This window comes from Adiantum capillus-veneris, chromosome 14 (genome assembly GCF_014529385.1).
Source record: "Adiantum capillus-veneris isolate H3 chromosome 14, ASM1452938v2, whole genome shotgun sequence".
NCBI lineage: Eukaryota > Viridiplantae > Streptophyta > Polypodiopsida > Polypodiales > Pteridaceae > Adiantum > Adiantum capillus-veneris.
The window spans coordinates 48,973,856-48,988,796 of record NC_140944.1 but is presented as its reverse complement, the minus strand read 5'-3'; positions in this window follow the sequence as shown (position 1 = coordinate 48,988,796).

Genomic DNA, 14,941 nt, shown 5'->3' with positions numbered 1-14,941 from the left:
GCGAGTCGAAAAGAAAGAAGCATATGCATATGTGCTGCCAGTAGGCAAAAGAGAGAGCGGAGGCTATGCAGCACCAGGGCCTAGCAGAAAGAAATGGAAGGAGAAAGAGGGTGAAGATGCGAAAGCCAAGAGAAAGAGAAAGCCTCGTAGACAATTTGAAGTGGTGGATTTACCATTGGGAGAAGGCCAGACAACTTAATGTTTAAAGGAAGGCGTGATTGGGAGGAAAGTAAATTGTACTTTTGGACAGTTGATGAATATGGTTCCCAAACTTAAAAGGCAATGGAAGGCGTTAGTGAATCCAAAAAAAGAGCCGAAGCATGGACAAGTCAGAGTGTTGTCTGTGGGAGAGTTACTCAATATCTGTCCTGTGGTGGTGAACGCTTGGCACAAAGGTGTGGGCTTGGGAGAAGCCTACATTGATGGATTTGACTAGCAAACCATGTCAAAGTGAAATGTTTGGGAATGATCAAGAATTTAGAAGTCGAAGTCTTTAACGTGAAGGTTATGGTAAACTTTCATGTTATGTCAGCTGGTCTGGGAGCCTTTCCTCTCATTTTGGGATGACCTTGGTTGAGAGCTGTGGGTGTCGTGCAAGATTGGCACAAAGGCACAATCGGTGTGTATGACAAGAAGGGTGAAAAGAGTGTGTTTGATATGACTACCAAACAACCTATGGCCCTTGAAGATGTGAGTGAGAATGATGAGTCCAAAACTACCAGTGATGATAGTTCTGAAGACTCAGAAAGTAGCACTACTTCGAGTTCCACTGATGAGGGTGAAGTGTCATTCTTGTTGTTGGATGAAGAACATAAAGAAATTAGTGAAGTGTTGCAAATATCAGGGAATATAAATGCTTCAAGCGGTTTAGAGAAACTTGAAGAGTTAATGCAACCTAAACATGAACTGCCAGTGAGAAGAAAGAGTTGATTCAAAATATGTTGAGTACTGATTTGACACAAGGATAAAAAAAGGAGTACTTAGTAATGTTGGACAGGTTTCCAAATCTTTTTATTACCTCATATCAAGAAATAAGGGGTTTTGTTGGGGATCCTATGAAGATTGAGCTAGTTGAAGGGGCACAAAGCCAACACGGCATGAATTAAGAAGGATGGGTAAGGAACTGATGAATGCTTTAAAGGAAGAAGTGGATAAGCTTTTGGATGCAGGGTTCATTGTGCTAGTGGATAATGCTGAATGGGTAAGCCATGTAGTAGTCACCCCAAAGAAAGATGGGCGTTGGAGTGTTTGTGTTGATTACAAGCCACTAGTGGTGACCAAGAAAGATCCTTACCCTTTGCCTTTTATTGATCAATTTTTAGATGCAGTGGCAGGTTTTGAGAGATACAATGTCTGTGATGGGTACTCAGGATACTTTTAGCTTATCCTTTTTCCTGAAGACCAGAAAAAAGACTAATTTTATCATGCCATGGGGTTGTTTCTGCTTTTGATGCCTTCCTTTTGGGTTGACAAATGGGCTTGGAGATTTTGAAAGGAAAGTGGATTGGGTCCTTATCCCATTCCTTGGAAAGTTTGTCAAAGGGTTCATAGATGATTTCTGCATATACAGTTCAAGGAAAGAGCATGTCGAAAAGCTTAAAAGGACTTTTGCAAGGTATGATGAATGCGGGGGTCAGCTAAACCCTAAAAAATGTCACTTGGCAAAGCCACGGGTGAAGCTTCTTGGGCATCTTATTTCAGAAAATGGGATTGAAGCAGATCCAGAGAAAGTGGAGGCTTTGCTATTACTGTCATCTCCAAAAGATACCAGATAGTTGGCCACTTTCATACAAAAAGTTAAATATCTATCTTGCTTCATACCCTTGGCATTGCATCTATTATAACCATTGCAGCAAACAGTCAAGAATGATCCTTTGGAATGGTCTCATGACTGTGACGAGGTTTTTGACAAAGTTAAAGAGGTTTAAGTACACTCCCCATTATGCAGGCTCCTCATTGGGAAAAGGAATTCTATGTTAACCGATCAATGGAAAAAGGAGTTCTATGTTAACCCGTCAGTGGGAGATGATGCTATCGAGTCTATGTTATTGCAAAGGGGGAAGGAATCTCAGTATATGAAGCATGTTCATTATGCTAGCAGAGTAAAGACTCCTCAGGAAAGAGATTTTTCAGAAATTGAATTCGTGATGACTAGTATGGTTTATGCTTGTAGACAATTTAGACACTACTTGTTGCAAAAGTCATTCGCTTTCCTCACTAGTTATTCATTGCTTCCGCAGCTATTCAATAATTCAAATATATCAAAATCAATGATGAAATGGATTATTGAGCTTCAAGAGTTTCAGTTCACCTTTTTGGTAGAGGAAAGTACTCGGGCTATCCTAGCAGATATTCTCACTTATAAGGATACTCCGGTTTTGGTTAAAGAAGAGGTGGTGCAAAAGAAGGAAGTTAGGACTCTTGCCTTCCCTAATGCTTCGCAGTTATACTTTGATGGTTCTTATCAAAGAAGTCATGATGCTGCTTCAGGAGGCATTGTTATTTATGATGCACAAGGAAATCTTATGAGGAAGCAAGGGTTGAAACTTGATGCCAAAAGTAAAAATGAAGCGGAATACATGGCTCTCGAAGGTGGTTTTCATATTTTCTTACAATTGGGAATCAGACGCTTGCAAATCAAAGGAGATGCTTCGTTGGTTGTGAAGCAAGTGTTGGGAGTATGTAAGAATAAGAACCCTAAACTGAAAATGTTATGCTTCAAAGTGAAAGCATTGCTTAAAAAGATTGCTAAATGCTCGATGGTGTGCTTTACATGAAAGGAGATGGTTTGGTTTTGCATCGTGTACCTTGGAAATAGGAAGTTTACAAAATCTTGGAAGAAAATCATGAGGGGTCTTGTGGAGGCCATTTTGCTATAAAGATCATGTTGCATAAGGTCTTGCAACAAGAAGGTTACATATGGCCGAGTATTCAACAGGATATTAATCATTGGTGCAAGTCATGTTTGCCTTGTCAAAGGATGGGAAAGAGAATTTTGAAGCCTGAATTGCGAAAGACAATTCTAGCTTTTGATGTGTTTGAGAAATGGGATCTTGATGCTATTGGACCCTTATCTTATGACTAGCAAAAGAAATGCTTACATCTTGACCGTAGTGGATTATTTGTCACAATGGGCAGAAGCAAAGGCTGTCAAACAAATTACCAGTAAAGAGATGGAAAATTTTGTTTATGAGTACATATGTTGCAAATTTGTGTACCACTAGAGCTACTTTCTGATAGAGGACGAGGATTTAGAGGAGATCTGTTTGATTTCTTATGCAAAAAGCTCAATATACAACATAGGTACAGTTCTCCCTATTATCCACAATGCAATGGTCTAAATGAAAGGTTCAATGGAGAGTTGGTAAAGATCTTGACAAAGATGACTTAGACACATGGGAAGTCTTGGGATTCAGAGTTGCCTTGTGCATTTTGGGCCTACAGAAATGCTTTCAAAACGAGCACAGGATTTTCCCCTTACCACTTGGTTTATGGAAAGGAAGATTTATTGCCAATTGAAGTGGATAGATTTTTAGCTTTGAGCTACTATGAGGAGGTTTCAAGTAAGGCTCAGCTAAAAGCCAATGCGTGCATGGAGGATAAAAAAATTGAGAAGGGTGATTCGGTGTTGCGATACAATAGTAAATTAGACAATACCTTTCAGAATAAATTTCAAATCAAATGGGAAGGTCCTTTTTTATGTTGTAAACAAATTTGAAAATGGCACATATCAGTTGGCAGACTTAAATGGTGCACAACATAAATATAGTTTCAATGGTTATAGGTTGAAGAAATATCTAGAACGTTTGATGACAATTGTGACTGATGAAATGATGTCATTAGAAGGAGACAATGTGGAAACATTTGAAAATATGGATGAGGTTTCTAGGGATGAGATGTAGTAGTTGTTCACCCTAGACACCTCTGCTTGTCATGAATGATGAAGCAAGCTAGGGGGGTTGGCAAGAAATGTTAGGCACTTTTTGGATGAAGGTAAAGTCACTAATCCATGCTAAAAAGCTTGCTCACTAGCATCGAGTACATAGATGTACATAATGCTTTGAGTTTTTAGAGTGCTCTTGTAAAATTTATGTATAAAGTCTTGGTTCTTCTTAGTCATTTGCAAGAGTTTTGGGTTCGTCGAACTCCTAAAAGGTGGTTTTCAATGAGTACTTCCAGATGTGCTTGATAGCCGGTGAATCGGACACATACATCATGAGTTACATGCATTGGAAGTGGGCAGTTCCTTACTTCGAAAGTGGGTGAAGATGCATGCGAGGAAACACAAGTGGACTGATTTGATGGATTTAATTAGAAAAGGTGTGGCCGAGGATTTCTGGAAATAGCCGAAGTGAGAAGCTCCGAGCCGGGCTTTACAACGTCGCATTCGGTGCTCCAAGTCACCCGCCACGGCTCCGCCAAGATTGCTCGGTGTGGGGAGCAAAACAAAAAATTGATAGGCCTAAGTGGGGAGGTAGGAGGACGCTGCCAAGTGGTAATGGATTAATCCCACATGGGGGGGAGCAAGTGGAAATTGGAGGGTATAAGGGGGGGAGTGGATACCCCCTAAGGTTGTATCAAAGGAGAAAATGGAGCTTCCTTGCCTTGCTAGTGGGGGCTCGTGGGTGTTGGGGGAGAGAGAGGGTGCCCTTTTTCAGTTCATACATGTTGCCCAAGCACTTGGGGTCTTTTTTGGTCCACTGGACACCTCCCTTCCCCACTTGCCTTGGTCAAAAAGTGGCCGACATGCCTTTTTCTACCCAAATTAAGCCCAAAATGGACCAATTGAAAGGTGACCAAAGAGAGAACCATGCCGGCTAAGAGGGGAGAGAAAATTCCTTGAGATAAGAGCAAAAAAGAACCTCTTTTTAATAGTGGAAATTCCCTACACACCCTTTTTGGCTAACAGAGACTAGCTTTTTTGGAGCTTTTGAGAGATACCCCAACTTCGAAAGCTTGTAACTCTCTCCTTTGTTGTTGGAATCAAGCATATGGAAACGCTACAAAGGTCTACATGACAGGAGCTTCATCTTTATGGTCTCTGTTTTCAGTAGTTCTAATCATGGTTTGGGTCAGGACTGTTTCCCACCCGACTTTACAGGTGTTCAAAATAGGTGTTTTCTGTAGCTTTATGGTGTTTCCTTCCGACGGCGTGGTGTGTGCAAAGCTATATAGGTTCTCATTTTCCTTCTTGTTTTCACGCTAACACCATTTTTGGCTCTCCATAATTTCCATAGTGAGCTACCTCACCCTACCAAAATCGCCTAAACACTGTTGCTATTCTTACCTTTTCATTATGCATAGGCATATGTGAATCAGAGGACTTTTCCCATATCTTCTTAAAACCCTCAGCTAACTAGTCACTGGGCTAGTTGAGCCAAAAAAATTAATAAAAACAAAATTCAAAGTATATTATGGCCCATTGGTGTGTAAATATTTTATTGTATATATGGCCTAAAAATAAGGAATTTGCATAATTATTTTGGTATTTATTTAAATATTTCTACCTAAGTGTGCATTATTTTCCTAAGTATGCTATGTATATTTACTCATCATTACCATAATCTTTCTTACCTATGTATTCTATAAAAAATCATTTCATGCAAGCTCCTCTTATTTTTGGTGTGAATCCACTCCAAGGAAAAACCTCAAAAAAAAAACCTTCCACCGTCAGTCATTACCTTTCACTAAATTTCTATTTTCTACAGGTATTTTTTCTTACTTCATGTAAATAAATATACATCAATAAGGCAAATGAGGGCCCTCCTCATTTGATTCCCTATATTTTCATATATTTATTATATATATATATATATAAAGCCCACGCTATTTTAGATTCCATGAATTGTTTATATATACTAGCTTGTTTTTTTTCATCATATCCATATATTATATTTATGCATAATCCACAACCATGCATATATTTAAACCTCTAAGAATCAATTAGTTCATGCTCTAATGCAAGGAGGGGCTCACCTTTGGAGCCATATGAAAATTCAACAAAAGGGAAGACTCTTTTGTCAAGAAGAATAGGCATTTTGGTGAAATTTTTTATATTCATCTCCACTCCAAATATGAAGTGGTAACTACTGGACAAAATGGGGATTAAAAGTTGAATAAGCACCTCAAAAATTTTCATAATTTTTGGAGCTACCACCGGTGAGGTATGATTTTTTTATTGGACTTGAGTCTGTCCACTTCTCTCACAAGTAGCCCATGGTCTTCTATCACCTCTTTCCACACTTCTACACACATACACACACACACACACACACACACACACACACACACACACACTAATTCCTCTCAATCCCTCACTCAAACCTACACCTCCCATGGTTTCTCTCACCTTCTTCATCATTAACCTCCCCTCTTACTTCCATAGCTCTCATATCAGCTCTACATGTACACATATTTGCTAATCAAGTCTTAATTGTATGTCTTACCCCCAAAGCATATTACGCATAGGATTAGTAGGTCAAAGATGACTGTGTAATTAAAACTCCTCAATTTTTTTTAGAGAGCATACATGTTAATCATAAAGGCACACTCAATGGATGATAGTGCTTTTAGAAAGTTAGGTATTGTAAATTAGATTGTAGTAAGTGAGACGAGTTTCATACGAACAAGTTGCTGAAGGAGAAGATGATTTGGAGGATCTTGAATATGAGAGGAACACGTGCATATACTAAATTAGTAGAAGGAAGGAAAATAACAGAGATGTTTAGAATGGGAAATTACCCCTAAGGTATAGTAAAGTTCATGATGCCGTAGTGGATACTGAAAGGAGTAAAGAAAGTATCCAATAGGATAAATATGTATTCACCCTTGAAAGAAACAACCTCGGGGGGTTCACCTTTCAATATCCCCTATATATACTGTGTGTTCATGTGGTATTATGAAAACCCCTCTTTTAACATGTCTGAATGAATAAAATGACCCCTTATATTAGGAAAGTTTTTCAAAATTTTATATAAAAACCCCTTATTTTAATGTATCTCTCTTAAAATTACCTAAAAATTTTGCATTTTAAAACCCCTACTATTGAGCTCACGTTATACATTAACATGATTACATAGTGCACCCCCTACGAAACAACCCATAGTCAAAAAACTAATTAAAAAAATATGAAGCACAAACGCCAAACAAACTTGATTTTGACTTTGTGTGGGAAAATCAAGGGATTAACAACCACACCATGGGAAACCTACCCAACAGTGATGTTGTTTATTATGTTGGCATTCAACAAACTTGACCGAGAAAGATGTAACCACCAATGCATTTTGGTGTTTACTTTCATCGTGGGCTCTTACAAGGTGGAAGAAGCTTCTAATTGCCTCACGAATATTGTCTTTTAACGGAGGCTCAGGTGGCAGCAGGCCCAAAACCCTTGGCATCTTCCGATAATTCCCTAAATCATAACCTCTTCAGCTTCTCATCCATGCCTACTGATGGGGCCTTCAATCGGTCTTCCGCTGCGATGGAACAACAATAGTAGAAGTGCCACTGACAACGTTCATTACCAAGCAATCAAAGCGTGCCGTGTGTAGCAATTTTTCATGCATCATGACAAACTCAGAAAGCTATTGCCCCATGCTGCACATGCAGTTGCAAAATGTCGATTCTCAACCACCCAACCTGCTATCCATCCAACTACGCTCAGTCACCTGAATCTCTCTCACGTTCTTATGCAACCACACACATGTAAGGCAGTCTCCCTCTTGGCTACTTCTCTCTTTGTGAATTTTCATTTAGCCCCTCTCTCTATCTCTCACTGCCTGTCCCATCAACAACATCTTAATCAACCACCCCCCTAGTCAACATGCAAACACAACCTCACTACCACACCCCACTCTCAAAATCAAACGCTCCCAACCATCATTCACATGCCATGAATTGATTGCCATCCTTTTTTTTAACTTTCATTGTAGTTCGAGAACTATGGAATTGGTGCCAATTGTATCACGCTATCTCTCTCTCTTTTGAGTGCTTACATGCAGCAACCAAGCCATCCAATCCATGACCAACCACCAACCACCACCCACCAAACAAACTCTCTCTCTCACACAATCAATTTTTCCATTGCTTGTGGAGGGGCCACTATGGTGATGGACGAATTGGTGGTCAACATTGGGGTGCCAGGTGCGCTAGCTGTTGTAATTGTTGTTGGTGGGCCGGCCATCTTTCCTTCAGATAGTGCGGGTGTTTGGGGCTACTAGTACGGACTTTGTAATTATGCTTCTAGGGAGGCCTAATAAAAGGCTAGCGGCCTATCTTCGGTAGTGGATTGAGTAGAAATTTGAGCTTATTGTCGGGACTTCCTTTAATAGAATTGCATTTGGCATGAGAAACCCCCTTTCCTCACTCTGCACCCTTTTTCAACGTATTCATGTGCTTAAAGATGAAGACATCATGTTTGTTTTTTTAAATTTTTAACTTTGGTTGATGTTATGGCCTCCATTTGGCTTTAGCTATGGAAATTCCTCATGTTATCGCTTCAAAGTAGCACATAGACATGGTGGTAGCTAAATAAAGTTTAGTCACATTTAAACACACTTTTATATATATGTGACAACCGTTTGGGAAAAGCTCCATACCTCATCAATGAGTCCTTCATTCTTACTAACTTGCATACTGTAGCTACCTCTATCAAAACATGATTAATGTCTAAAAATATTATAAGTGTCATCATGAGTCAGTAGTTTTTCTTGCTATTCTACTACATGCACATCACACTCTCATTGTGACTTTTTTTTCACATGTATGTATCATCATGTTAAAGAATTTGTTCCTCAATCTAGCAACGTCATTCATATTAGTAAACAGTAGTTAATCCTTTAATTATGCCATGTTTTAAAATTTTAACTCACCAAATACCCAAGTATTCCTCCTATACAAGACCCCTACTGTAAACTTGGAGCTATGACCACTTTTTGCAACTTGTACGATGATGACACTACATGGTCTTTTAGTGATTTATTTCATCCATTGACGTTATAAAAAGTCATACCCTCATATCTAGGGCTTAAAATTTGTTGCAGTGAAGATTTTCTTGCTTTTGCTCTCTTCAAATGGCTCATTACAATATTTTACTAGTTGCCAATTACATATCATTGTTCAACACCATTCCTTAACTAGCCTCTCTTATGGTGATAAAGCATCTCCAATCTTTGATTGTTGGGCAGAGAGTCCTAGTTCTGCTTTACCGTCCTCACAACTCGCATGTAGAGCCTTTCTTGTCAATGGAAGTTTTACATCTGTTTTGGTAATCAGCAAAGATGCTTCAATAAAGGTGGTAAAAAACACATAGCAGGGCTGGAATGAGAATATTTGGCTCTTTTGCAGGCGATAATAGAAATAATTCGGCTAATTTCCAATACAAAAAAATATTGTATTTGTACAGGTGCAAACATTGCCACAAACAAAAGTCGTAAGACCTCCCATATTTGTTTATTTGGTTGATTTCTTGTTGTTCCCACTCTCATTGATGTGCGAGGGAAGGACACACCTCAATGATGTTGTCAAAAGGGGAGGGGGGGCTTCTACTCATTGTTTCAAATGGTTTTGTGAACTCTTCCATGGTATGTACTTAGCCCATTGTTAGTGGTTTGGGATTGAGGGGGAATTGTTGGGTTCAAGCCCACTGGGACCGTAGGAAACACTCTTGTGGCAGAAACATATGCACACTACTCTATTGTGGAGTTTGCATAGTAAAGGAATGGTTAATGTTAGTTTAGATTCTTATATATATATATATGTAAGAAGGTTCAACTAATAAACATAGCATGTGGTTCTTTTTGGTGCTTCTACTAGTAGGCCCATCCAATTTTGCATTCATTGATTAAGTCTATGCTCTCTCTCCCTCTCTCTCTCTATGTGTGTGTGTGTGTGCACTTCTCTGCTCGCTCGCCCTCTCTCTCTTGCCATGGCTTGCCATAGGTCGCACCCTCCATAGTCACAGTCTTCAACAATATATGTCATTGGTGATCGAAAGAATATGTGTTCAAACCTCTCCGATGACCACTGAGTCCCCCAAAAGAGAACAACACCCACCCACCCCAAACAAGTGAAAATTTATTATGTCTTTGAAGCTTTTAAAATGTACTCAGTGCCTTTAAATTGTACTCAAAGCCTTTAAATTGTATGCGTGGAATGTCTCCAATTTAACAATCTTAGGTGCTCATAAAAAGAGAGCAACTTATAAAGATAAGACTTAAGTAAGTGAAAATTAATTCAATATGGGGTTTTCTTTAAATTTGTGACTTGTCATAGCACACACAATGAATATTTTGTATAAATTATGTTTAATAATCCGATAAGAACCTCATTTATTCCTTTTTTTGTTTTTTGTTTATATAACAAAACTCAAATTGTGAGTGAATTATATTGATCATCTCAAAAAATTACAAGAACTTGCCATGCTCGTGCCAAGCCATGACATCATCCAAAGACCAAACTTATATCGGCTATCTAGGGAGCCACCCCTAACGACTTGTTGAGATGTCGAGCTCTACACCTTGAGCTGGCATCCACTACGGGTCTTGGCCGCTTACGTCATTTACTCACTGGCGCGTTAGGTGACCGACACAAAGGATCTCTGCTAGTGATTCTACAACTGGACTACACTTATAGTGCCAGCCTAGTACGCTTCTAGCGAGTTCAAACTTAGTGACCGCATGTACATATGTTCTACTTTTCAGCTTTAGCACTTAGTCATTTTGTACTCTCTTTTCTGAGAAGAAGAAGAAGAAGCTTTCCATCTCTGTGTGCTTTGTGCTTGTCTTGTGTAGCTCTCTTGCATCCTCATTCTTTACATGGTATCAGAGCCTGGTGCAAGCAAGAGAGGCTAAGAGAGCAAGAGCATCACAATCCCTTTGTTCGCAATCCACGAGTTTCTGAACAAGTTTCTGAACAGGTTTTTCGTACAAGTTTCTGAACAGGTCTCCAAAGTGCAGTATATAGAGATTTATTGTACAAGTACAGTGGTTGTATGTACGTTTGATTGTGGACACTCGTTGAGTGTAGAAAGCGTTACAGGTACCACGATAGCAGGTTCAACAGATTTGCAGGTTTTTGCAGATTGCAACTATTTTGTCTTAGTGTTTCAAGATGTCTGACGGTTTCAGTCAGATTGTTACTAAGAAGCTTGAGAAAAATAAGAACCCTGCATGGAAGTTCAGAATAACAAATTTCCTAAAAGGAAAAGGTTATTGGGACTATGTAGAAGGAGACAATGAAAAGGAACCAGAGATTCCCGAGGCAAATGCTACAGCAGAACAAAGGAAAGCTTTGAGGGACTGGCAACAAGGCCAGAGCAAAGTGATGTATTGGCTTTCTATGAGCATCACAGATGGCATGATGGGCTATCTACAGGATGCTGAAACCCCCGCCATTGCATGGAGAAACTTAGGCAGAGTGTTCGAGGTGAACACCAAAGCCAGGAAGATTCAACTAAAGTCGGAGCTAAATCAGGTTAAGAGGAACAACCTCTCAATCAATGATTATGCCTTGAAGATCAAGAGTATCATTGAGGCTCTTGGATCTATTAAAGTTTCAGTGGAAGACGATGACATTGTCCGTGCATGCTTGGATGGTCTAGGAGATGAGTATGTACATTTTAGGTCTTCCATGAATACAAGAGACGACATCTCCGTGTTCCAAGATTTGATTTCTATGCTTATTCTTGAGGAGAAGAACCTTGACACATCTTCTTCTCATGGCAGAAATAATTCTGAACAGGCCTTCTATTCTAACTCCAACAGAGGTAGAGGTAGAGGTCGTGGTCGAGTCCCAAGGGGTTGCAGGGGCCAATTTCAAGAAGGTCAATCAAATCAAAACAATACAGGTGGCAGGGGAAACCAGTCTCAAGGCAGGGGGAGTCAAAGAGGTCGTGGTGCAGGATCAAGCAGGCAGCAACATACTCCAGATAGCAGAGAATGTTGGACTTGTGGTGAAAGAGGTCACATGTCACGTGACTGTCCAAAGGGAAAAGCAAGCGGAAAGAGAGAACAGGGCAACTATGCATCTACTAGCAGAGATGCAGATGACAGCAAAAACGAGCGCATGTTTGTTATGCAGCATGTAATGAATACAATGACTGCAGAGAATTCCACCCAAGATGATGTTTGGTATGTGGATTCAGGTGCCTCTAATCACGTGAAGTCTCGTGGAGAGTGGTTTAGAGATATGCGCAAACCAGATGTGTCAGGCTATGTGCAGACAGGAGATGACACAGCTCACCCCATTGCTCATGTAGGGGACATACCTCTAAATACGAAGAGTGGGAAATCAAAGTACTTAGCAGATGTACTTCATGTCCCAAACATTACAAAGAATCTTGTTTCTGTTGACAAATGGTTGAGCAGGGTTTGCAGGTTCGCTTCAATCCAAATGGTTGTTATGTAGAAGATTTCCAGAATGGCTGTAAGCTGATCACAGAGGGCAAATGTGTGGGCAGAATGTTTACGCTGAATGTAGACATGCCTGAGGTAAAAGCTGCATTATTTGCACAGGGCACAAGTGTTGTGGCTGATGTTGACATTTGGCACAAACGCATTGCCCATGTCAATGAGCAAAGATTGCGCAGCATGCAATCAAAACAGATTGTAAAATGTTTGCCCAAATTCAAGGTGGATGGTATGCATAAAGTGTGTGCAGCATGCCAGTTTGGAAAACAGTCAAAGGGCTCATTTCCACATGAGCGCAATGTATGTAAAAAGCCACTTGAGGTGGTGCACACAGATGTTTGGGGTCCAACCGATACTGCAAGTATCCATGGTTGCAGGTATTATGTCTCTTTCATTGATGACCATACAAGGAAAGTATGGGTCTACTTCATGCGTAACAAAAGTGAAGTGTTTGGTCACTTGCAAGACTTCAAAGTCATGATTGAGAAGGAGACAGATATGCAAATCAAGACATTGAGGTCAGATGGAGGGGGAGAGTACTTCTCCAATGATTTTTCATATTTTCTATGAATGCATGGTATACGCAGGCAGTTTACATGCAGATATACTCCACAACAGAATGGGGTCGCAGAAAGGAAAAATAGGCACATTGCAGAGGTTGCACGTGCATTGATGAATGAGAAGAACATGCATCATCATTTCTGGGCTGAAGCCGTAAATACAGCTGTGTACATTATGAACAGGACACCTACAGCTGCGGTGCATGATGTAACACCTGAGGAAAAGTTTACAGGTACAAAGCCTGATTTGGCACACTTGAAAGTGTTTGGCTGCATAGCTTACGTGCATGTACCAGATGAGTTGCGTAGGAAATTGGATCCTAAAGCAGAGAAATGTATTCTTGTGGGATATTCCCTTGAACAAAAGGGGTACAGGTGCTACAATCCTACTACACGAGAATTACGAGTGAGCAGAGATGTAGTCTTTGATGAGATGAGCAGCTGGTACAGTAATGCACATGGCACTATTGGGGCTGATGTAAAAGATGATGTGGTTGTACAAAATGTGAGGCCACAGTCACAGGTTTTGAGTGGACCACAAGAGTCCTCTTCTCGTGGCTCTGTTGAGAAACCATGGAATGGTAGACTACTTACGCAGGTTACTCCACCAATAGGTACAGGGAATGTATCACGAAAAGGAAAGGAAAAGGTTGATGAACCTCCCTTTATGGCTGATGCATCATCAGGTTTTTCACATGTAGACATGGATTCAGATGGTTCTGAACAAAGTCTTGATGAGGAATTTGGAATTCCGGCTGTCAGGACACCTGGTGTAAGAAAAGTACAAGAAGATGCTAGAGGGCAAAGGAGTGACCCAGGACCGCGCAGATCTAATAGAGTCAGAAATCCAGTTCAGAAATTGACTTATGATAGGTATCTAGCGCATCACCAAGCCTACATGGCTAAGGTGATACAGGATGTGGAGCACACATGTTTTGAGGATGCAGTTGGAAATGTGCATTGGGATGATGCAATGAATGAAGAGATGGCTGCATTGGAAGCAAACGACACATGGGAGTTGGTGCCATTGCCAAGTGGCAAGAAAGCTATTGGCTGTAAATGGGTGTATAAAACCAAGCATAAGGCTGATGGTAACATTGAGCGTCACAAGGCAAGGCTGGTCGCAAAGGGTTATGCACAGACGTATGGCATAGACTATGAGGAGACCTTTGCTCCAGTGGCAAAGATGACGACTGTGAGAGCTGTCATAGCAGTGGCTGCATCTAGAGGATGGATTATGCATCAAATGGATGTAAAGAATGCCTTCTTGAATGGTGAGTTGCAAGAGGAAGTGTATATGGATCAGCCACCTGGTTATGTTGATCCAGGTTACCCAGATTATGTATGCAGACTTCTCAAAGCTTTGTATGGTTTGAAGCAGGGCTCTAGAGCATAGTATGATAGGATTGCCAAGTATCTTGTCAGTATTGGTTTTAGGAGAGATCATGCTGATCATTCACTCTATGTACGTGATGTTGGGGTATAGGCGCTTGTGCCTTGCCCGGCCGCCCAGAGTCTGGGCGCCCACTGACTTGTATACCTTATACATAGCATAAGTGTATAGGGGGCTGCTCACTCTTTGAGTCTCCCCACACACATCGTGTGTGTCTCTCCTTCTCTCTCTCTCTCTCACTCTCCGTCTGTGGTGCTCCCCGATCCCCTTCTATTGGTATCAGAGCTATGGTGACCGCGGAGAGCACGACGGCTTTGAGAGCTTCGAGGCGATAGCTCTCTCGCTCTCGACGGTGGAGTTCGATCGCGGAGTTTCACTGAGAGCGATTTTAGCTTGAGGAGCATTGTCTTCGGAGCTTAGGAGCTTGGTGTGGTCAAGCTTGGTCGAGGAGGCGGTTGTGGCTTCCTTGGTGAGAGGAGCTTTTGAGCTCAGTGGAGCTCGTTAGAGAAGTGCTTGGCGGAGGAGAGCTTGACATTCGAGTGCTTGGATGCTGTTGTGGCAGAGCTCTTGTGTTGGAGCTT